Below are 22,724 nucleotides of genomic sequence, written 5' to 3'. Positions count from 1 at the left end.
AAATGCATCAGCGGATAACCCTGTCTCCAAGGACAAGGGTGTCTCTCCTGTGGTGGTTACAGAGTGCTCATCTCCTAGAGGGCCGCCGATTCGGCATTCAGGATTGGGTCCTGGTGACCACGGATGCCAGCCTGAGAGGCCGGGGAGCAGTCACACAGGGAAAAAATTTCCAGGGCTTGTGGTCAAGCATGGAAACGTCACTTCACATAAATATCCTGGAACTAAGGGCCATTTACAATGCTCTAAGTCAGGCAAGACCTCTGCTTCAGGGTCAGCCGGTGTTGATCAAGTCGGACAACATCACGGCAGTCGCCCACGTAAACAGACAGGGCGGCACAAGAAGCAGGAGGGCAATGATGGAAGTGGCAAGGATTCTTCGCTGGGCGGAGAATCATGTGATAGCACTGTCAGCAGTGTTCATTCCGGGAGTGGACAACTGGGAAGCAGACTTCCTCAGCAGACACGATCTTCACCCAGGGTAGTGGGGACTTCACCCAGAAGTCTTCCACATGATTGTGAACCGTTGGGAAAAACCAAAGGTGGACATGATGGCGTCCCGCCTTAACAAAAAACTGGACAGATATTGCGCCAGGTCAAGGGACCCTCAGGCAATAGCTGTGGACGCTCTGGTAACACCGTGGGTGTACCAGTCAGTATATGTGTTCCCTCCTCTTCCTCTCATACCAAAAGTACTGAGAATCATAAGAAGGAGAGGAGTAAAGACTATACTCGTGGCTCCGGATTGGCCAAGAAGGACTTGGTACCCGGAAATTCAAGAGATGCTCACGGAAGACCCGTGGTCTCTACCTCTAAGAAAGGACCTGCTCCAGCAGGGACCATGTCTGTTCCAAGACTTACCTTACCGCGGCTGCGTTTGACGGCATGGCGGTTGAACGCCGGATCCTGAAGGAAAAAGGCATTCCGGATGAAGTCATCCCTACCCTGATCAAAGCCAGGAAGGATGTAACCATACAACATTATCACCGTATTTGGCGTATATATGTTGCGTGGTGCGAGGCCAGGAAGGCCCCTACAGAGGAATTTCAACTGGGTCGTTTCCTGCATTTCCTGCAAACAGGACTGTCTATGGGCCTCAAATTAGGGTCCATTAAGGTTCAAATTTCGGCCCTGTCAATATTCTTCCAAAAAGAACTGGCTTCTGTTCCTGAAGTTCAGACGTTTGTCAAGGGAGTACTGCATATACAGCCTCCTTTTGTGCCTCCAGTGGCACCTTGGGATCTCAATGTAGTTTTGGGATTCCTAAAATCACATTGGTTTGAACCACTCACCACTGTGGACTTAAAATATCTCACATGGAAAGTGGTAATGCTGTTAGCCCTGGCTTCAGCCAGGCGTGTATCAGAATTGGCGGCTTTATCCTATAAAAACCCTTACCTAATTTTTCATACGGACAGGGCAGAATTGAGGACTCGTCCTCAATTTCTCCCTAAGGTGGTTTCAGCATTTCACTTAAACCAGCCTATTGTGGTGCCTGCGGCTACTAGGGACTTGGAGGATTCCAAGTTGCTGGACGTAGTCAGGGCCCTGAAAATATATGTTTCCAGGACGGCTGGAGTCAGAAAATCTGATTCGCTGTTTATCCTGTATGCACCCAACAAGCTGGGTGCTCCTGCTTCTAAGCAGACGATTGCTCGTTGGATTTGTAGTACAATTCAGCTTGCACATTCTGTGGCAGGCCTGCCACAGCCAAAATCTGTAAAAGCCCATTCCACACGGAAAGTGGGCTCATCTTGGGCGACTGCCCGAGGGGTCTCGGCTTTACAACTTTGCAGAGCAGCTACTTGGTCAGGGGCAAACACGTTTGCTAAATTCTACAAATTTGATACCCTGGCTGAGGAGGACCTGGAGTTCTCTCATTCGGTGCTGCAGAGTCATCCGCACTCTCCCGCCCGTTTGGGAGCTTTGGTATAATCCCCATGGTCCTTTCGGAGTCCCCAGCATCCACTAGGACGTTAGAGAAAATAAGAATTTACTTACCGATAATTCTATTTCTCATAGTCCGTAGTGGATGCTGGGCGCCCATCCCAAGTGCGGATTGTCTGCATTACTTGTACATAGCTATTGTTACAAAAATAGGGTTATTGTTGTTGTGAGCCATCTTTTCAGAGGCTCCTTCTGTTATCATGCTGTTAACTGGGTTCAGATCACAAGTTGTACGGTGTGATTGGTGTGGCTGGTATGAGTCTTACCCGGGATTCAAAATCCTTCCTTATTGTGTACGCTCGTCCGGGCACAGTATCCTAACTGAGGCTTGGAGGAGGGTCATAGGGGGAGGAGCCAGTGCACACCAGCTAGTCCTAAAGCTTTTACTTTGTGCCCAGTCTCCTGCGGAGCCGCTATTCCCCATGGTCCTTTCGGAGTCCCCAGCATCCACTACGGACTATGAGAAATAGAATTATCGGTAAGTAAATTCTTATTATTAAATGTATAAAATGCAATTACACTATCAGAACCTTTTTTCCCTCTGGGAGTCACTCTTGATTTTAGGGTACTCTGGTTTGATGGATGATTTTGAGGTCTCTATCTGGCTACATGGTGTTTTTTTTTGAAAAACGTGAGTGCTGCCATGATATTTTAATTTGGTTGGTGCTGCACCTGTATTACTGGTTAATAAACACATTACCAGAAGGGTGTTGTCTCAGAACCATTTTGGCACAGTATAGCACAATAGCACTTTATTGCACGTTTTTTGCACACACTTGCACTTTAAACACAGTGTCACTTTATCCCATCTTTTGTGCACCTTATTGATCCACTGTCCTCCATTCCTTGTACACACGGAATACCTTGTCAATGGGGGTCATTCCGAGTTGTTCGATCATTGCCGGTTTTCGCTATACTGCGATCAGTCGCTTACTGCGCATGCGCAAGGTTCGCAGAGCGCATGCGCTTAGTTATTTTACACAAAAGTTAGGTATTTTACTCACGGCATAACAAAGCTTTTTCATCGCTGTGCTGATCATAGTGTGATTGACTGGACGTTTTATGGGAGTGTGCGGAAAAACGCAGGCGTTGGAGTTGCATAACGCAGGAGTGGCTGGAGAAACGGGGGAGTGGCTGGGCGAACGCTGGGTGTGTTTGTGACGTCAAACCAGGAACGAAAATGACTGAACTGGTCGCAATGGCTGAGTAAGTCTGGAGCTACTCAGAAACTGCAGGGTAATCGTTACGAGAAAATTAGCGAATCTTTCGTTTGCAATTCTGCTATGCTAAGATACACTCCCAGTAGGCGGCGGCTTAGCGTGTGCAATGCTGCTAAAAGCAGCTAGCGAGCGAACAACTCGGAATCACCCCCAATATACGGACGGATATGAGAAGAGGAGGCGAGGAAAGAAGGAGACAGTCGATGTAAAAGCGAATATTTCCTATGTGTCTGGTATGCATATTAAATTACTATCTAAGGATATCCTGCTAAGTCACTTTAGAACACTGAAGGCGCAGCTGATTTACCACTTGACACTATTTACAATTCTGTTCCACTGGAAACTGGACTATTTTTAAAATCTGGCTGCTGCCACAGCAGAAATTTTGGAGTGTTTGTACGTTTGACTAGCTTACAGCTAGGGACTTTTTATTGATCTATTTATTAATTTTACTTGAGTTCTCTGAATATTTAAGGGTTAGCGCTACTTGCACCACACATACATTATATATATAGTAAACCAGAGTATCCAGCACTCCTGTGTGATGCAGAATGATGAAGGAGTGAAATCTGAAAGCTGGTGTGGGGATTAAAATTGGCTGGGATTGAATCTTAGAATTGGAGCTTCCAATCCCGGGAATCAGGCCAATGCTATTTTTAATGCCAGGCAGCATCTGAACCAGTTCAGCATATGGCTCAAACGCTGCTTGGTGGTGCAGTGTGCAGCATGATGTGGTGTTAGAGGTCATGTTGTGCAGCACAAGCCACGCTACCAGCCTGAATGCCCGCACCCATCACCCAGACTCGCCACAAGCCGCACCCGCAGCCAGGCACCTGGACCTGAGGAGGGTGAGTATTTATTATAATTATTTTTTTCCCAGCCAATCCCAGGTATCCCGGATCCCAGGTATCCCGGGATTTACTGTTTTTCAATCCAGAGTCCCGGGATTGCAAAAAAGCCCAGGATTAACCTCCCTAGTGTTCTTCATTATCTTTACTTTATGTTGCATTCTTGGAGATGTCAAAGAGTTACAAATATAATATATTCTTATTCTGGCTACATTTCTCACTAATCCATATTAGTTACATTAAATGTTGCACTGGTTTTTTTTTTTTTAAAGAGGAGGAGGCCCGTGTGCAGTTTCCTTCTGGGCCCGCTCTACTCTAGCTGACAGCCCTCTTGACTCTGGGTACTAAGGTCACTAGGGTACCCTAGAGCTGTCCCAGAGAATGGTGCACTCTGGGAAAATGTTGCGGTGTCCATTTTCCTAGCGATTTTCTTACTGTGCATGTGCAAAACACTGGGAAAATAGGTGCTGCACTATTTTTCCAGTGATTTCTGCAGCACTTTTGCTTCGACATCGGATACTGGAAGGTAGTATTGAAATAAATGGGTACAGGGTGTACGGTGTGGGTCCCCCTGGACCCCGGGGGGCCGTGTGCACCACACACACTGCACTCATTATAAATACGCCAGTGACTGCTTACAATATAAACTAAGCTTTTAGCTATGCACCCGAGCATGGCCAGAATGTCTGTTACGTATATGTTTTTAGGTATATTTAAGGTTGTACTTTGTATGGTTTCATTGACGCATTGACTGAGGTTGAATTTTCCTTACTATTACAAAATCTCTTGGATGACTACATATCCTCATTATAACTAAGAAGCTATGCTATTCCATTCCTTATACAACAATACAAAACTAATCATACTGAAGTGATGACAGCAATAAGACTTATTTATGAAGGATGACATAACTAAGTACTGCTTAAATGCATATTGATTATAGAATTGTATACATATTGATAATACCACCATATGTGTTGTCTTTAACAATATTCTCTATGTTAAGAAATCACCTTATTTGTATTTACTGTGTAAGGATCGCGATATTAAAGGGACAGGTACACACACTTTTCTTTCCCTTTAAGAAAGCCCGCTACTCTTTGTAGTAGTCATGTGAGGGTCTTTCATCTGGGATCTCAAACCACATTTTCTAAGATTATGGAAATCTTGAGGCTTAGAGAACAGACAAGGTCATAGTCCTGAATGAAGATAATGCCTGAACAACTGCAATAATGAGATAAGGTTTGTGGTCCACTGACTGATGGCATAAGTGTTGGTACAGGAAACTGCTTTAGTAGAGTACACCTCGCTATATGTGTGGTTATTTACATAGTAAACTATAAAGAGTGATCTCCTGGATGTAATAATGACCCATTTCAATGTTTCTCCCTGTTGGTGGCACTGTTTTGCAGCTTTGTTTTGGAAGAGGAACTTCAAGTTGTCCCCAGGAGTCTCCAGTTTTCTGTTTTATCATAATGACCTAATATATACCAATTTTCCTGTTGCTCTTTCCTGTTGCTCGGTTACCTTAGCAGTGTGAATTTTTATCAGGCAATCTTTGGCACTTCTGGTATCTGTAATTTTAGTACTCTTTGTCAGTCATATTGGGTTCTCTGCAGTGGACCTGATCCTTTTCTTGGTGTGTCCTCCCCTGTAGATCAGACATGGGTGGTCATTCCGAGTTGATCGCAGCCAGCAACTTTTTGCTGCTGCTGCGATCAACTAGTCCACACCTATGGGGGAGTGTATGTTAGCTTAGCAGGGCTGCGATCGCTTGTGCAGCCCTGCTAAGCTAAAAAAATTTCAAGCAAAAGAAGACTAGGCCTGGACATACTTACCCTGTGCGACGATCTCTGCGATGCTGGGGCCGGCTTTGACATCAGACATCCACCCTCCGTTCTGCTGGACACGCCTGGGTTTTTTCTCCACTCCCCGAAAACGGTCTCCAACCGTCCAGATCCGCCCAGGAGCGCCTTCTTTCTGTCAATCTTCTTGCGGTTGGCTCTGCGACTGCTTTCTTCGTAGGACGCGACGTAACCCGGCGACCCCTGTCACCAGGCAACGTTGCGCACGCGCACTGCGGCTGCCACGCATGTGCATTCTGGACCCGTTCACTCCGCAGTGACAAACCACAGCATGCGAACGGGTCAGAATGACCCCCATGGCCTGTTTGTGATCTTGATCCCTGTAATTTTATTTCCTACTTTTCTGTGTCCATTTTTTTTCAGCTGTCATATTATATGCTTTTGTGATTTCAGTATTTATTTGTTAACCTGTTGCTGATTGACTGATTGAGATGTCATGCCCTACTAAGCTTAGACCCCGATAATAATGGAAGCTGGGAAGGAGATGGATGGTAGCAAATTGTAGGATCATGGATCTTAGACAGTGGTATCCATTGAATCTATTTGTTCTCAAAACAATTTGCCCATCCACACTGGGGACCAAATTGGATGGATACAGTTGACTGGATGACAAGGGGTGGAGTTAGTCTAGTTATTAAAAGACTGCATGTACGGAGAAATAAGGTTCATTAGCTCACTGGGTATACCATCTGATTGATCAAACAATGATTGGGATTGCTGGTCATTTTCAATTAGTACAGATACAGGGCTGCAGAGTTTAATGCAAATAGGTCATAATTGCCCCTGCACTGCGTATGAGTTGTCATTCTCATCAGGACGCACATGTACCCGCCTATAGTGGATGCAAAAGAGCCATCTGAAAATAGGCAAATTTACACTTCTATCCAACTGTGCATAACCCACAATTATATCTACACTGCCCTCTATGAACATTGCCTGGTATGTGGTTAAGATGCCGGCTGTCAGAATTCTGGCAGTTGGAATACAAATACTAGAATCCCGACAGCTGTCAGAATGCCAACACCAGAATCCCAAAAGGGCAGGAGACTGATGCTGGAATCCTGACAGCTGGCATCCCGACTATAAGTATAGCATGTGGGTTAGAGCTGGGGGGGGGGGGTGGGGTGTTTGTTAGGTTTAGGCTGCACTGGGGGGCTAGAGTTAGGCTGCAGGGAGGGGGCGTGTTAGGGATTAGAAACCTCCGAGGGGAAATTAGGTTTAGGCACTACGGGAGGAGGTTAGGGTTAGGCTGCCAGGAAGGGGGCATTAATTTTAGGCATCACCGGGGGTGGAGGGGTGAGGGTTAGGCACTAAAGGGGGAGGTTATGGTTGGTCTGCTGGAAAGGGAGGGTTAGGGGTAGGCGAGAGGGGGAAACATATTTACCTCGCTAATGTTGGAATTTCAAACATCAGGATGCCAGCGTCTGTATTGTGATCGCCGGCATCCCGTCTGCCAGTCAATCATATTGAACCCCATTGCCTATGTGAGAACACCTTGCTACAGCCCAGTTACACCCCTTTAGTTGCATGTGCTGTGTGAAAAATGCAAGATATTGAGGGGTCTATAAATCAACAATCTATCAGCAAAATCCTTCATTGTGTCTGACAATCTCAAAATTCCAACATGTTGTAAATCTTTGATTCACCAATTCCGACCCAAATATTATTGGAATAGGTGAGTCGGGGGTTTCTAACATGTTGGATTTTGCAGATCATCAGAGAAACAGATCGGGAATTGGCAAATGGGATTGGGGAATCGCCCTATTTGATGTACAGTATGGGCCCCTTTAAGCAAATTGGCCATAAATGGGAATGCTTTTATGGGCATCTTAAAGCAAGTTTTATTGGTTAATTAATTAATTTAAAAAAACAACTGTTGTTAATAGTTAAAATAAGTGCATTGTAGTTTGTCTCTGCTTGTGTTCATCATTTATAGTCAGAGTGATGAGTAAGATTGCCAGGCAGAGCTTTTGTCCAGGTTACTATGAATATGAAATAAATACTTCAAATAAAATATGTAAATGTTTTCGTGTCATGTTTGACACAAAAAATGACTTTGCTGGTGTTCCCTAGAAATATGTACTTTATTTCAACAATTACTTATAAAATCTATTCAAAATCAGACTTCATACGATTTCATTGTGATCCCTACGAGAAATTGTCATGTGCATATAATACATTTATCAAGTGTATCTAAATGTGCAATATATATGTAATCATTTTATGAACTACATTTAAATGAAAGTTTTTTTTTCAAAGAATAACTGAAAATCAAACAGGTTTCGCTATTATATTTCATTGCAGTACACTAGTTATGCATGGCATGGGATGAAATTAACCGTCAGATAACAGATTTCTCGTCAGTGCTGCGCACATTTTTTCCCCTCCGCTGTCCATTATCCTGAGTTGTGAAAATGCATCTTTTTAATTCAAGCAGCTTATAGAAAGATATTTCAGGACGGTTCAGTTCGATTTGTGATTCAGCCCAGAACGTTTCTGTGAGATCTGAATTTTAATCTGACAGTGAATAAGAGTTTCCTATTTTCTTTGGCAGTATATTATGATTTTTTTTTTATTACAGGCAGCCTGTGAATAATTTCAGTTTCTTTAAAATGATATATGTTAAGATCAGCGATGCTAATTCACCTCCTCCATGTGAATTTTTTTTTTTTACCAAAGTTCTTCAACGGTATCGTACAGCAAATATGCATTGTAAAACAATAAGGTAACAATAGATATTAAAACAAATATCTGGCAGTGAGATATTTGCTGTGAACAAAATAATTTTATGAGTTTAAGAAAAAAATGAAAAAATAAAGGAAGACAGAAAATGAACCTCAAACAAATTCTATCTAGTCAGGAATCAATAATAGATAAGTTCTTTAAATCCCTAAATAGATCATTACACTAATAATAATAATAATTATAATAATAATAATAATATTTAAAATCCCAGTGGGGTTAGCGGAGACTTGCACACAATTTTTCTCACTGTGTAGCCAAGCGTATGCAACTATGGGTGATGCAGAGTCATATGCAGCTCCAGTTGCAGATAAATAGATGTAACTGGTTGGTAACTAGGTATCAATACATAGACTGAGTTTAGTGAGGGCATGCTGAAGGTGTATAGACAGAATTGCGGACGATGCAGAGATTAGTCTCTTTTCAGATGGCTCTCTGGCATCAAGGATTTTGTTGCCACAAGTATGCACTAATAACAGTGGTGGCAAGGAAACAATACCTTTTGCTTAGGAAAAAAGCACTGCATGTACTCACACATACTGTAAAGCTGGGTACGCACTAGGCGATATATCAAGGCATTTGAGTGAATGGCCAATATATTGAGACTGAGATTATTCGTGGGTGTGTACACTCGGTATGTCCGGGAACATCATCGATGGCTATTATATCTTCAGATATATTGGAGCATTTGGCAAGGTGTACAGGAGTTCCGGCAACTGGGCCTGAGTCAGATGCAGAAGCAACTTCATTGATGTCGCAATTGAGTGATTATTGGCAGACTGTGAATATGTCACTGTTGCAATGTACAGTACCTCTGCTATGCTGCTCACAGTGAGGAGTGGGTGACAGGAAGAGACCGTTTATGGGAGGTAATGGGGAGTGTCTGAAAAAACGCAGGTGTGTTGTGATCATTTTTTGGTGTGTCTCGGAGTGCGACTGTGATCTCGTGTGTATAAAACATGGTGCCAGCGTGACAACTCCCGCAAGCTATTCTGCGCAGCCACGGAGACACTCAGGGAATCAATGGTCCTTGCATCTGCATGGCGTACACAGTTGCTGAGCATGTTGCAATGGCTTCAGTGAGTGTTTCTGTTCACTTGTTGGCAGCCGCTACACATGTGATGTCTCGCAGTTCCATCACTAAAAAAAGATTGCCTCTGAATCAGACCCAATGTATGAAACTCTTGAGATTGTTGTGCATGAGAATTACTGGAGACCAACAGTTTCTGAGATACGCTAACTATCCTGTCTGGCACCAATGAACATTCAATAGTCAGTCATTTACAGTAGATCACATTTTTTCCCCATTCTAGTGTTTTCTCTGAGCAACAAATGAGCCTCACAATGTCCTGTAAACTTTTATGCACTGAGTTGCTGCTAAATTTTTCAGTGATCAGATATTCCCATTAACAAGTGGCTGCACCTAATACAGTTATTCTCCGCCTACCTGATCACCTTCTCCTACATCTGACATGGGGATTTCTCCTGTGCTGCTCCTACCTGCTGGAATGGCCTCCCACGCTCTCTCAGACACTCTCCCAGCTTCCCAGACTTCAAACATGACCTAAAAACTAATTTCTTTGCCCAAGTCAGGAACACTCCTTCTTATTCCCCAGCTTTTGCAATATGCAACTCTGTTCCTACTCCCTTTAAGCATCTACCCATAGCCGCTCTAAAATGTAAGCTCTTGCAAGCAGTGCCCATACTACTACTAATTATGCAATGTGCATATCTCGTATGATTAGCCCTTGTACTATATAATTCTGCTGTGTTCCTATGTATAGCACTACGGAACCCTTATGGCAGGCATTCCCAACCACGGTCCTCAAGGCACACTAACAGTGCAGGTTTTAGTGATATCCAGGCTTCAGCACAGGTGACATAATTAGTAGCTCAGTTATTTTGATTTAACCATCTGTGCTGCAGGCTGGATATCACTAAAACCTGCACTGTTGGTGTGCCTTGAGGACCGTGGTTGGGAATGCCTGCCTTATGGCATTACAGAAATAAAATAAACAATAAAAATAATACAGTTATTGCTGGGGCAGTCCTGCTGAGTTTTCCCCATATCTGATCTTGGTAATTTCAGGTGGCATACTAATGGTACAGTTATTGGAGATGAGCAAATCTCTCACAGTTCAATTCCCAGCACAATTTATAATTTTGGGCCAATAGTTCTATTTTCAGTGAATTGATTCACAAATTGTTATTACTGCTTCAAAAAAAAAAAGTTGTCTGAATGGATATTTTTAGAGCTTAAAAATATTTTATAATACACATTTCCATTAGTTATTTAAAAAAAATAAAAATTTGTAGATCAAAAAAACAATATTCTAAAAGACAATTAAGTTCAAATACAACATTTTAAAAGGCAATTTCATTTCGAATTCGGAATTGTTTTCAGCTTGACCTTCACAAAATGATTGGCCAACTGCACAACACTAAAATTTGTAGAATCTCAAATCATATTACTCACTTCTATACCTTCATAGACTGTATTTATTGGTATTTGGCATGTTTTATGTCTGGAGACATACTATTTCTATTTGTAATTATAACCTCTCTCTAATTGATTCATATGCGCTAAGCTTTTCATTATGAAATATTGAACCAGCTGTGCATTTGCTGCATTCATGCACAACATTCGCAAATATCTCATACCCACGTATATAAAACGGAACATCAAGCCACAGTGTGAACGCAGTACTTATTCTCATTAGTCTTTATAGGATTTCCATTGAATTAATATGTACAAGCATATGAACAGCTGTGAACTATCCAGAATTGTAACACTGCAATGACACATTTAGAATGTACTCAGGCAGATCTTCGTCAGCATACAGTAGATTCTCTCAGAAATAACTGATATGGATTTCTAGAAAGTATGTGATAAGAATGAAAGTAAATGGTCACCTGCCAACATGTTAAGGTTTAAAGGGACACTACCTTTGGTCTTTGGGCCATTTCCTGAGGCAGTAATTGTGCCCATTCCTGGGCACATGGTTATGGACAAGCATGGATGTTCAGTCTATAACAATAGACTCACTGAATTACTGTAAAGACCATACAAGCAGCTCAGTTTCAGTTTAGAACAGGTTAAATAAAGGCCTGCTTTAAGACAGTTATGTTGCCAGGGTAAAGTTACTGTACACTTTGAAATACATAATGGGCAACCTTATCTATAAGACAGTGAAATTACATTTACTTTATGTTTACACTGGTAAACTTTGTTCGGTGTTTATTGCAAAACTGTTCAACTTAAACGTTTTGAAACTTCATCTGATAGATAGATAGATAGATAGATAGATAGATAGATATGCAATAAATGATAAATAGGAGATAGATAGATAGATAGATAGATAGATAGATAGATAGATAGATAGATAGATAGATAGATAGATAGATAGATGATACATATCCAATAAATGATAGATAAATAGGAGATAGATAGATAGATAGATAGATAGATAGATAGATAGATAGATAGATAGATACGTAGTCGATAAATATACAATAAATGATAGATAGATAGATAGATAGATAGATAGATAGATAGATAGATAGATAGATAGATAGATAGATAGATAGATACGTAGTCGATAAATATGCAATAAATGATAGATAGATAGATAGATAGATAGATAGATAGATAGATAGATAGATAGATAGATAGATAGATAGATAACACATATAGAATGTGTGTGAATGTATTAGATATGAAAAGGTATTGTATCCTTTTCTGTGATACAGTATAATCTGATTTCTTTTCACATAACCCATTTATGGGTGATAAACACTTTTCTTCACAATATATTAATCTTATTTATCATTCATTGTAAGGTTATCAAAACCATGATGGAACTACTGGTTGGCTTTTGTGCTCCTATTGTGCTTTGTCTCCTGAGTGTCAGTAGCCTGCTGTCAGGCTTTATATTGCACCAGATGGATGTCTTGTCAATCAAGTCTTTACAGACTTGCACTGAAGTCCCATGTGCTTGTATGTTTCAGCTGCATCCAACCTACAGTATATCAGCCAATGTTCTTCTGCATGGTGTGGCAGTGCGTTCAGCATGATACTCATTTCACAGTTTTCTAAGGAGCTGCAGCAATTTAAGCAACAGTGTAAAGCTTTGTGTAAGGAATTGCTGTTAAACATTCATGATGTACTGAAGACTACAATAGTATAGTTTTATTCTTATTTTTTTTTTTTTTTAAGAAACAATATTTTAAGGGAACACCTTTATTAAAATCGTGCATAACTTATATTTCAGAAGAATTTTTGCACAAAAATAATACAATAGCTGTTTTTAGTTTCTGCAGATGCTTTTTGCTGTTGCTTCTGTTCCTTGACGGCATGGTTACATAGTTACATAGTTACATAGAGTCACGATCCAGGTAATTCCTTATCAGTATTTACCTTCCAAATGCCTCCTGAGACTGTCCCAGTGTTCCAAGCCTGGATTCCATCTGCACTGTCTGCATGCAGCACGCTGCATCTCAATGTCTCAAATCTCTTCACTGTGATTCTGGCAGCTTCATGGTTAAAACTCACATGCAAGTTACAAACAGTCTTTCCCTCCAAGTTCAAACATGGGCGCAGCCATGTTTGTTTTCATCACATGTTACTTTTCAGCCTATCAGCTGCACTCTGGTTTCTACCTAATTACCCAGCAGCTGCACTCTAGACTCTGCTTAATCAGCCAGCCAATCCCTGTTTCCCAGCTGGTATAAATATCTTGTTCCTGGGGCTGGAAAGATGTCAGTGCTTCAATTGTCTTCAGTGATTCCAGTGTGCAGTTCTTCCATGGACTTTCTCTGCTGTACAGTACTACAGCCTGACTCTGCAGTGTCTACATTGCTCCCTGTGACTGGCAGTTACCCGAGACCGGCTTCCAGCTACTAGCTTCCAGCGGTGCTCTGCCCTGCCAGTAACCATCGGTGTTCCGCCATCGATCACAAGTCTCCATCGGTGTTTCGCCATCGATCCCAAGTCACCATCGGTGTTTCGCCATCGATCCCAAGTCACCATCGGTGTTCCGCCATCGATCCCAAGTCTCCATCGGTGCTCCGCCATCGATCCCAAGTCTCCATCGGTGCTCCGCCATCGATCCCAAGTCTCCATCGGTGCTCCGCCATCGATCCCAAGTCTCCATCGGTGCTCCGCCATCGATCCCAAGTCTCCATCGGTGCTCCGCCATCGATCCCAAGTCTCCATCGGTGTTCCGCCATCGATCCCAAGTCTCCATCGGTGTTCCGCCATCGATCCCAAGTCTCCATCGGTGTTCCGCCATCGATTCCAAGTCACCATCGGTGTTCCGCCATCGATCCCAAGTCACCATCGGTGTTCCGTCATCGATCCCAAGTATTTATCTGAACTGTGATTCCTGTTACCTGTACCAAGTCATCAGTATTCCTCTGAACTGTGTTTAATAAACCTTTGAACTTTCCTTCGTTGTCTTGGTCACGCCTTCGGGCATTTGTTCTAAAGGTTCCCTGCATGTCTAAGAACCCAGTACTGCCTCCCAGGTACACATATACCTCAGCCCCTACAACTGAGGCTTCCCCCGGTCAGCACCAGCCCTCAGTTGTGACAGTAAGCACTGACCCAAATGGATCCGGACGGAGACCAGGTCCAAGCGACCAGGCCGATGCAAGAACTTGCAGCCTGCCCTGAACGTCAGGAGACTGCACAGGGCCATGTGATCCGCTGTCTCCAGGACCTCTCCTCTCGGCTGGATGGAATACAAGTAACCCTCCGTGGTTCAGGGGCGTCCAGTGTGCCGACTGCAATACCTTTGGTGGTATCCCCACCCACCATTCCTGTTTCTGCTCTTTGTCTCCATTTACCGACACCTGCCAAGTTTGATGGTTCCCCAAAAGCCTGTCGGGGTTTCCTAAATCAGTGTGAGATATAGTTCGAGTTACAACCTGGCAGTTTCCCAACTGACCGCACCAAGGTTGCTTACATCATCTCCCTCCTCAGTGGCTCCGCCCTCGATTGGGCATCACCTCTATGGGAGAAGTCTGATGCCCTGCTCTCTTCATACACAGATTTCGTGGCAACCTTCAGGTGCACCTTTGATGAACCAGGTCGTGTGACCTCAGCCTCCTCTGATATCCTCCGGCTACATCAGGGGACACAAACAGTCGGTAAATATCTGGTACAGTACCAGATCCTAGTGTCCGAACTTTCCTCAGCCCAAGGAAGGGCGTCTGTGTCTACAGCCCAAGAAGGGGCGTCTGTGTCTACAGCCCAAGAAGGGGCGTTCGTTTCTGCAACCCCAGGAGGGGTATCCAATGTTCAAGCTCTAGTAGGGGCATATGAGTCTTCTCAAAAAGGAGTTTCTGATCTGTCAGCCCCAGGAGGGGTGCTGGAGAAAACAACCCTGAGAGAGGTGTCTGATTCGTCAACCCCAGGAAGTCACCAAAGTTTCAGCCCCAAGGGAAGTATCCAGAGCCAAGTTCCCAGATGGAAATTTTTGTGCTACAGATGCAGTTATGAACTCCTGTTTGCCGTCTTCAGAGAGCACCACCCTGTTGGCATCCAGCATGGACCATGTCCAGGATGGTCTAACTGAACACTCAGATACCACTCATTCCGGTTCTAACCCGATTCTGACTCCTTCAGTTCCAGCTGATTCGAAAGTCAATCCAAAGACTCCTCCGGTCCCAGCCGGTTCAAGCTTTTCCGGACCCAATCCGGTCCCATCCGTCTGTCCGGATCAACCTCCTTCGGTTCCAGCCGACTCCAGTACCTTCGGATCTAATGCTGCCCTATCCGTCGGTCTAAAGTCTCCGCCGGTCTCACCTGGTTCAAGTTTGTCTGGACTCAATCTGGTCTCGTCCATAGGTCCAGTACAGTCTCCTCTGGTTCCAGCCAGTTCAAGTTCATCAGGATTCAATCTAGATTCTTCCATTTGTTCAGGTAAAGAATTTATAAGAAGTGTCCTGGGGCCACTCCTAAAGGAGGGGGTGCTGTCACTATCCAGGTAATTCCTTATCAGTATTTACCTTCCAAATGCCTCCTGAGACTGTCCCAGTGTTCCAAGCCTGGATTCCATCTGCACTGTCTGCATGCAGCACGCTGCATCTCAATGTCTCAAATCTCTTCACTGTGATTCTGGCAGCTTCATGGTTAAAACTCACATGCAAGTTACAAACAGTCTTTCCCTCCAAGTTCAAACATGGGCGCAGCCATGTTTGTTTTCATCACATGTTACTTTTCAGCCTATCAGCTGCACTCTGGTTTCTACCTAATTACCCAGCAGCTGCACTCTAGACTCTGCTTAATCAGCCAGCCAATCCCTGTTTCCCAGCTGGTATAAATATCTTGTTCCTGGGGCTGGAAAGATGTCAGTGCTTCAATTGTCTTCAGTGATTCCAGTGTGCAGTTCTTCCATGGACTTTCTCTGCTGTACAGCCTGACTCTGCAGTGTCTACATTGCTCCCTGTGACTGGCAGTTACCCGAGACCGGCTTCCAGCTTCTAGCTTCCAGCGGTGCTCTGCCCTGCCAGTAACCATCGGTGTTCCGCCATCGATCCCAAGTCACCATCGGTGTTCCGCCATCGATCCCAAGTCACCATCGGTGTTCCGCCATCGATCCCAAGTCTCCATCGGTGCTCCGCCATCGATCCCAAGTCTCCATCGGTGCTCCGCCATCGATCCCAAGTCTCCATCGGTGCTCCGCCATCGATCCCAAGTCTCCATCGGTGCTCCGCCATCGATCCCAAGTCTCCATCGGTGCTCCGCCATCAATCCCAAGTCTCCATCGGTGTTCCGCCATCGATCCCAAGTCTCCATCGGTGTTCCGCCATCGATCCCAAGTCTCCATCGGTGTTCTGCCATCGATCCCAAGTCACCATCGGTGTTCCGCCATCGATCCCAAGTCACCATCGGTGTTCCGTCATCGATCCCAAGTATTTATCTGAACTGTGATTCCTGTTACCTGTACCAAGTCATCAGTATTCCTCTGAACTGTGTTTAATAAACCTTTGAACTTTCCTTCGTTGTCTTGGTCACGCCTTCGGGCATTTGTTCTAAAGGTTCCCTGCATGTCTAAGAACCCTGTACTGCCTCCCAGGTACACATATACCTCAGCCCCTACAACTGAGGCTTCCCCCGGTCAGCACCAGCCCTCAGTTGTGACACATAGTTGTTGAGGTTGAACAAAGACAATTGTCCATCGAGTTCAACCTATAGTGCTATATGCTGTATTATCTCCAATTTACTTAAAACCTTTGATGCTATTTTCCGCAAAAAAATGTCCTTTCTTAAATGCCTCGATTGAATCCGACATTACGACTCTCTCCGGCAGTGAGTTCCATAAACTCACTTTCCGCACTGTGAAGAAACCTCTACTACGCTTGGTCTTAAACTTCCTCCCCTCCAACCTAAGGGAATGACCCCGTGTCCTGTGTACAGAGCACTTAATAAGTAAATCGCCTGAAATTTCCTTATATTGCCCCTTGATATATTTGAAGATATTAATCACGTCCCCTCTTATGCGCCTTTTTTCCAGCGTAAACATATCCATCCTAAGTAGTCTTTCTTCATAATCCAATGACTCTAGGCCCTTAACTAATTTTGTAGCTCTTTTATGAACCCTTTCTAGTTCAACTATGTCTTTTTTGTAGTGCGGAGCCCAAAATTGTACACAGTATTCTAGATGGGGCCGTACCAATGTTTTATACAGTGGCATGATTACACTTTCATCCCTTTGGCTTTTACTACAGCATCTCGACGTTGCGGACTGCTGGTAAGTCTATTGTCAATGATCACCCCCAAATCTTTCTCCAATAATGATTTTCCAAGAATTACCCCATTTAATGTACAGATTGCCTGTTTGTTTTTGATCCCGAAATGCATAACTTTACAATTCTCTATATTGAACTTCATATTCCACTTTGTTGCCCAACCCTCCAGTTTAGTTAAATTGTCCTGAAGAGAGTCAATGTCCTGATCTGATCTAATTATCCTACACAGTATAGTATCATCCGCAAAATTGATACTTTACTCTCAATACCATTTCCTATATCATTTATAAATATATTAAACAGCAGTGGGCCTAGGGGGTCATTCCGACCCGATCGCTCGCTGCAGTTTGTCGCAGCGCAGCAATCGGGTCGGAACTGTGCATGCGCCGGCGTCGCAGTGCGCCAGCACATGGCAGCCGTTGTTGCTTAGTGATCGCCTCTGAGACAGAGGTGGTTGATGTGCGGGAGGGGGCTGTACAGTAGCACTAAGCCGCCGTTTAGGGGGATAGGTCCGGTCAGCGCAGGCGTGGCCGGACCATTGGGGGGCAAGCAGCGGCGGCTGCGTGACATCACACGCAGCCGCTGCGGCCCAGGGAGCGACGAGTAGCTCCCAGCCAGCACGCTAAAGCTGCGCTGGTCGGGTGCTGCTCTTGAAGTGCAAAGGCATCGCCACTGTGCAATGCCTTTGCACTTATGCGGGGGGGGGGGGCGGCACTGACATGCGGGGCAGACTAGCCTGTGCTGGGCGTCCCCCTGCATGTCTGTGTGAATTATTGTCAACTCAGAATGACCCCCATAGTACAGACCCTTGAGGTACACCACTTAATACTTTAGTCCAACACGAAAATGTTCCATTGACCACCACTCACTGTTCTCTATTTTCCAACTAATTTTTGACCCAAGTACAAATGCTGTCACCAAGCCCCAACTCTCTTAATTTAAGACACAACCTCGTGTGAGGTACTGTGTTGAAGGCTTTTGCAAAATCTAAGAAGACCACATCCACAGCATTTCCATTGTCTAAATTTGCACTTCTTTCTTCATTAAGTTAGTTTGACATGACCTATTTTTCACAAACCCATGCTGGTTTACACTAATTATGTTAAGGCATCCCAAATACTCCTGAATGCTATCCCTTAACACTCCTTCCATTATTTTCCCCACTATAGATGTTAGGCTTACTGGTCTGTGATTCCCGGGATTAGACTTAATTCCCTTTTTAAAAAGTGGCACCACATCTGCAATTCGACAATCTCTTGGAACCTCGCCTGGCACGATGGAAGCTTTAAATATTAAATGTAATGGCCTTGCTGTCTCTGAGCTTAGCTCCTTGAGAACCCTTGGGTGCAGTCCATCTGGCCCTGGTGATTTGTTGGTCTTAATTTTATTCAGTCATTCTTTGACAACATCCTCATTTAAACTCGAGAAGTAATTTTGGTCCTTAACCTTACTTTTATTTGTTCTATTCCTACCATGTTTTCCTCTATAGTAAATACAGACGAGAAGAATTTATTCAATAATGCTGATTTTTCGTAGTCACTATTTAACAATTCACCCAGTTAATTTTTTAGGGGTCCCAGGTAATTTTTTAGCTGTCTTTTTTTATCCTTTTACCATTGATATACTTTAAAAAATTCTTGGGGTTAGATTTAACTTCCTCTGCAATCTGTTTTTCATTTTCTATTTTAGCTGCTCTAATTTTCTTTTTGCATAGTTTATTACACTTCTTGTAGTAGCGGAAGGTCTCCAGACTCCCGTCCGATTTAAATGCCTTAAATGCTCCCCTTTTCTTTTCCATCAATTCCATTGCCTTCTTATTTAGCCACCTAGGTTTGAACCTGCTTGTCTTTCTTTTGCTGCCCTTTGGAATGTATTTATGCATAAATACGCACAGCAACGTTTTAAAAGTGACCCACATTTCTGCAGTACTCTTGCCAGTAAACATTTGGTCCCAATCTACGCCCTTTATCGTTTGTCTGAGCAATGTAAAATTAGATTTACTAAAATTAAAAGTTTTAGTCAGACCCTTTTAATGCTGTTTTTGGTGACGTATTACGAATTTGATCATATTGTGATCACTATTTGCCAAGGGCTCCCTTACATCAATGTTAATTATTGTCTCTACATTATTTGTTATCACCAGATCTATTATGGTGTTGTTTCGAGTTGGTTTCTCGATCACTTGGGACAAATAGTTATCTTTAAGTACGTTTAAAAACGGCCTCCCCCTTGCTGTTCCACCTGCCTCCAATAACCAATTAATGTTAGGATAATTAAAGTCCCCTATAATTAACACTTCCCCCATTCTTGCTGCCTTTTCAATTTGCTGGTGGAGTTGCTCTTCGTCAGCCATAGTTATATCTGGCAGTTTATTGCATGTTCCTATTAGCAGTTTCTTAGGATATTTACCCCCAAGTATTATTTCCACCCATATCGACTCAATCTCATTACTTCCACCCTCGCAATCAATTTCCCTTAGGTATGGTTTAAGACTAGGCTTGACATAAAGACAAACTCCGCCTCCCTTTCTATATTCCCTGTCTTTCCTGAATAGAGTGTAGCCCTCCAAACTTACTGCCCAATCGTGGGGATCATCTCACCATGTTTCAGTAATAGCTATGATGTCGTATTGCTCACTCATTGCTATTAGTTCCAGTTCCCCCATTTTTCCAGATAGGCTTCTTGCATTTACAAGCATACATTTTACATTATTGACTATTAATCCATGTTTATTTTGTTTTGGTTGACTTTCCTTCCTATCATTTTTCACGATACTGGAATCGCTGGTACAATATTGAGCAGAGATGAAATGTTTAAACCTTCTCCAAGATACATTGGGTGTGGTAGATTATGCTGTCGGTCAAAATGTCAACATTCATTAATACAGCAATGTCCATATGGTCAGTGTGTCAACATTCAGCATATTAACGATGATGTAATGTCAACATAGTCTTTTTACTGTCACTCTATCCCTAACCCTAAACCTAATGCTAACCCTAGCCATACCCTTAACCCTAATGCACCTGCTGACATTTTCACAATGTTAACATTTCATATGTCAGCAATCTGTCCATGTTGACATTTTCCAGGTGTTAACTTTATGATGTTGACATTTTAACCATGTCAACATCATGACAGTTGTCATTCTGGTGTCAACATTGGGGATGTTGCCTTAGTACATACTGATATACCCAGTGTCGGATTAGGGCATGAAGGGCCCACTGGGGAGATGCAGTGGTAGGGGCCCATTCTTAGAGGCTTGGCTAACCATTAGTGAATGGTCTGGGCCCCTTGATAAATAATATATATACATAATAACATAGTAACTAAGGCTGAAAAAAGACAATTGTCCATCTAGTTCAACCTATTTGTGGTCTCCTATGCAGTCTTATTATAGGACTAGTTATTTTTATGTTAGAACTAGTTATATTAACTATAATGCGTGCCTACGCACCATAACCCTGAATATCTTTATCCAATAGGAATTTATCTAACCCATTCTTAAAGGTGTTGACTGAGTCTGCTGTTACTACTCTCTCAGGCAGGGAATTCCACGTATTCCCAAACACCTATTGTCCTTACTGTGAAAAAACCTTTTCGCCTCAATGTGCGGAAACTTCTATCTTCTAACCTTAACGAGTGACCACATGTCCTCTGTGCTAATCTTATATAAAACAGGTCCCTCCCGAGCTCTGTGTATTGACCCCTTATATATTTGTTGATGTTGATCATGTCCCCTCTTAGTCTCCTCTTTTCCAATGTAAACATGCCTAGCCTTGCAAGCCTTTCCTCGTACTCCATGCCCTTGATTAGTTTGGTCACCCACCTCTGTAAATACTGCTAGTGCATGCATGATAATGTAACAGATTAATAACAGCAATGCCATGTAGAAAATACACCATAGTCCTGTGCAGTATAATGTAACATATTTATAATGTATAATTGAGAGGGTGGGCCCCCAGACAGTGGGGTCCACCGGTGGTTCCCCTGTACCCCTATGAGCTATTCTAAGCCTGGATATACCATTCTCATCAAGCTGCAAACTATAATGTCTTTCTCATGCAAAGTTTGTACATAAGTGTATTATGTGAAATTTCCCCAGTCACATTAGTTCCACGTAGATTAACCCCAACACAGAGCAGAATGAAAAGACTAAAAATAAAACTCTGAAATTGAAATATTCACAGAATTACACAAATTGCCCATGGAATTGTGCTTAACATGTCCCCAGTCCTATATCATCAACTTCACTGTATGAAATTACCGCTGCATCTCAGCTTTATTCACATACTATACCTGTTGCAAAATACAAATCTAAAAATACAATGCAAGATGGTAATCCATCAAATAACAAATTTCAATCATCCCTGGTGCTAATACTAACTGAAAATGTTGCCTATAGCGTGGTATCCACCAAAGCAGTTTTACTATTGGCTCTGGGTAAACTCCTTTCCTGCTTAGGTGTTTCCTGCTTAGGTGTCTCGACTCTTTTTGTGTCTATAGCATTGTACCTGTTCATGTTTCACATGTCAGGTTCGAAAAAGTTTTTCGTTCATACTGTGCCTGAGCAAAACATTTTGGTTATTATGAGCTGGTCTGGATAGTTGCTCTCATCTCCTGTTTCTGATCATCCCTTTTGTGACTTTAAACCTGTATTGATCGGCTTTTTCTTTGAGCTCCTAAATATTTTGCCCCTGGTGTTCTGCCCCAAAGTCCTTCTGAAGAGGTTCTCTGGTGAAGATAGGATAATCATTTAGACCAGTGTGGGGAACCTTTGGCACTCCAGCTGTTGTTGAACTACACATCCCAGCATGTCCTGCCACAGTTTTAGCACGGCCAAATAGCCAAAGATTCCCCATCACTGATTTAGACTAAAGGGATCCATATATTAAGCAGCTATTGAAGCAATTCCCCAGTTTGACGATGCCTGGGTCAAGAGATCAGTTAAATCCAACATAATCTAAATCCTTAATTTGCAAATTCTGTCCATAAATTGATTGGGATCAGTGAATCTGGGATTTTTAACATGCTGTTTTTGCCAATTCCCCAACAGATTGCTGATCATCGATGTCCGTCTATCGACAGAATGGGGAATCAGGCCATAGACTTATGACCCACATTAGGCACTGAGCCTACATGAATTTACGTCTTCAAATGAGAATCTCTAAAGAATATGAAAGACTTTGGGGGTCATTCAGATCCAGCTGCATCAGTTGCCCACAGCGCAGTTTGGTGATGGCGGCAAACTGCACATGCACAGTGGGCGCACAGTGGCTGTGTGGACAAAAACATTGCAGTCGCATCCCCGATGGATGAGATCGCAATGTGATTGACAATGGCGGGCATAGCAG

This window comes from Pseudophryne corroboree, chromosome 7 (genome assembly GCF_028390025.1).
Source record: "Pseudophryne corroboree isolate aPseCor3 chromosome 7, aPseCor3.hap2, whole genome shotgun sequence".
NCBI classification, from domain to species: Eukaryota; Metazoa; Chordata; class Amphibia; order Anura; family Myobatrachidae; genus Pseudophryne; species Pseudophryne corroboree.
Note: the sequence above shows the minus strand (reverse complement) of the source record.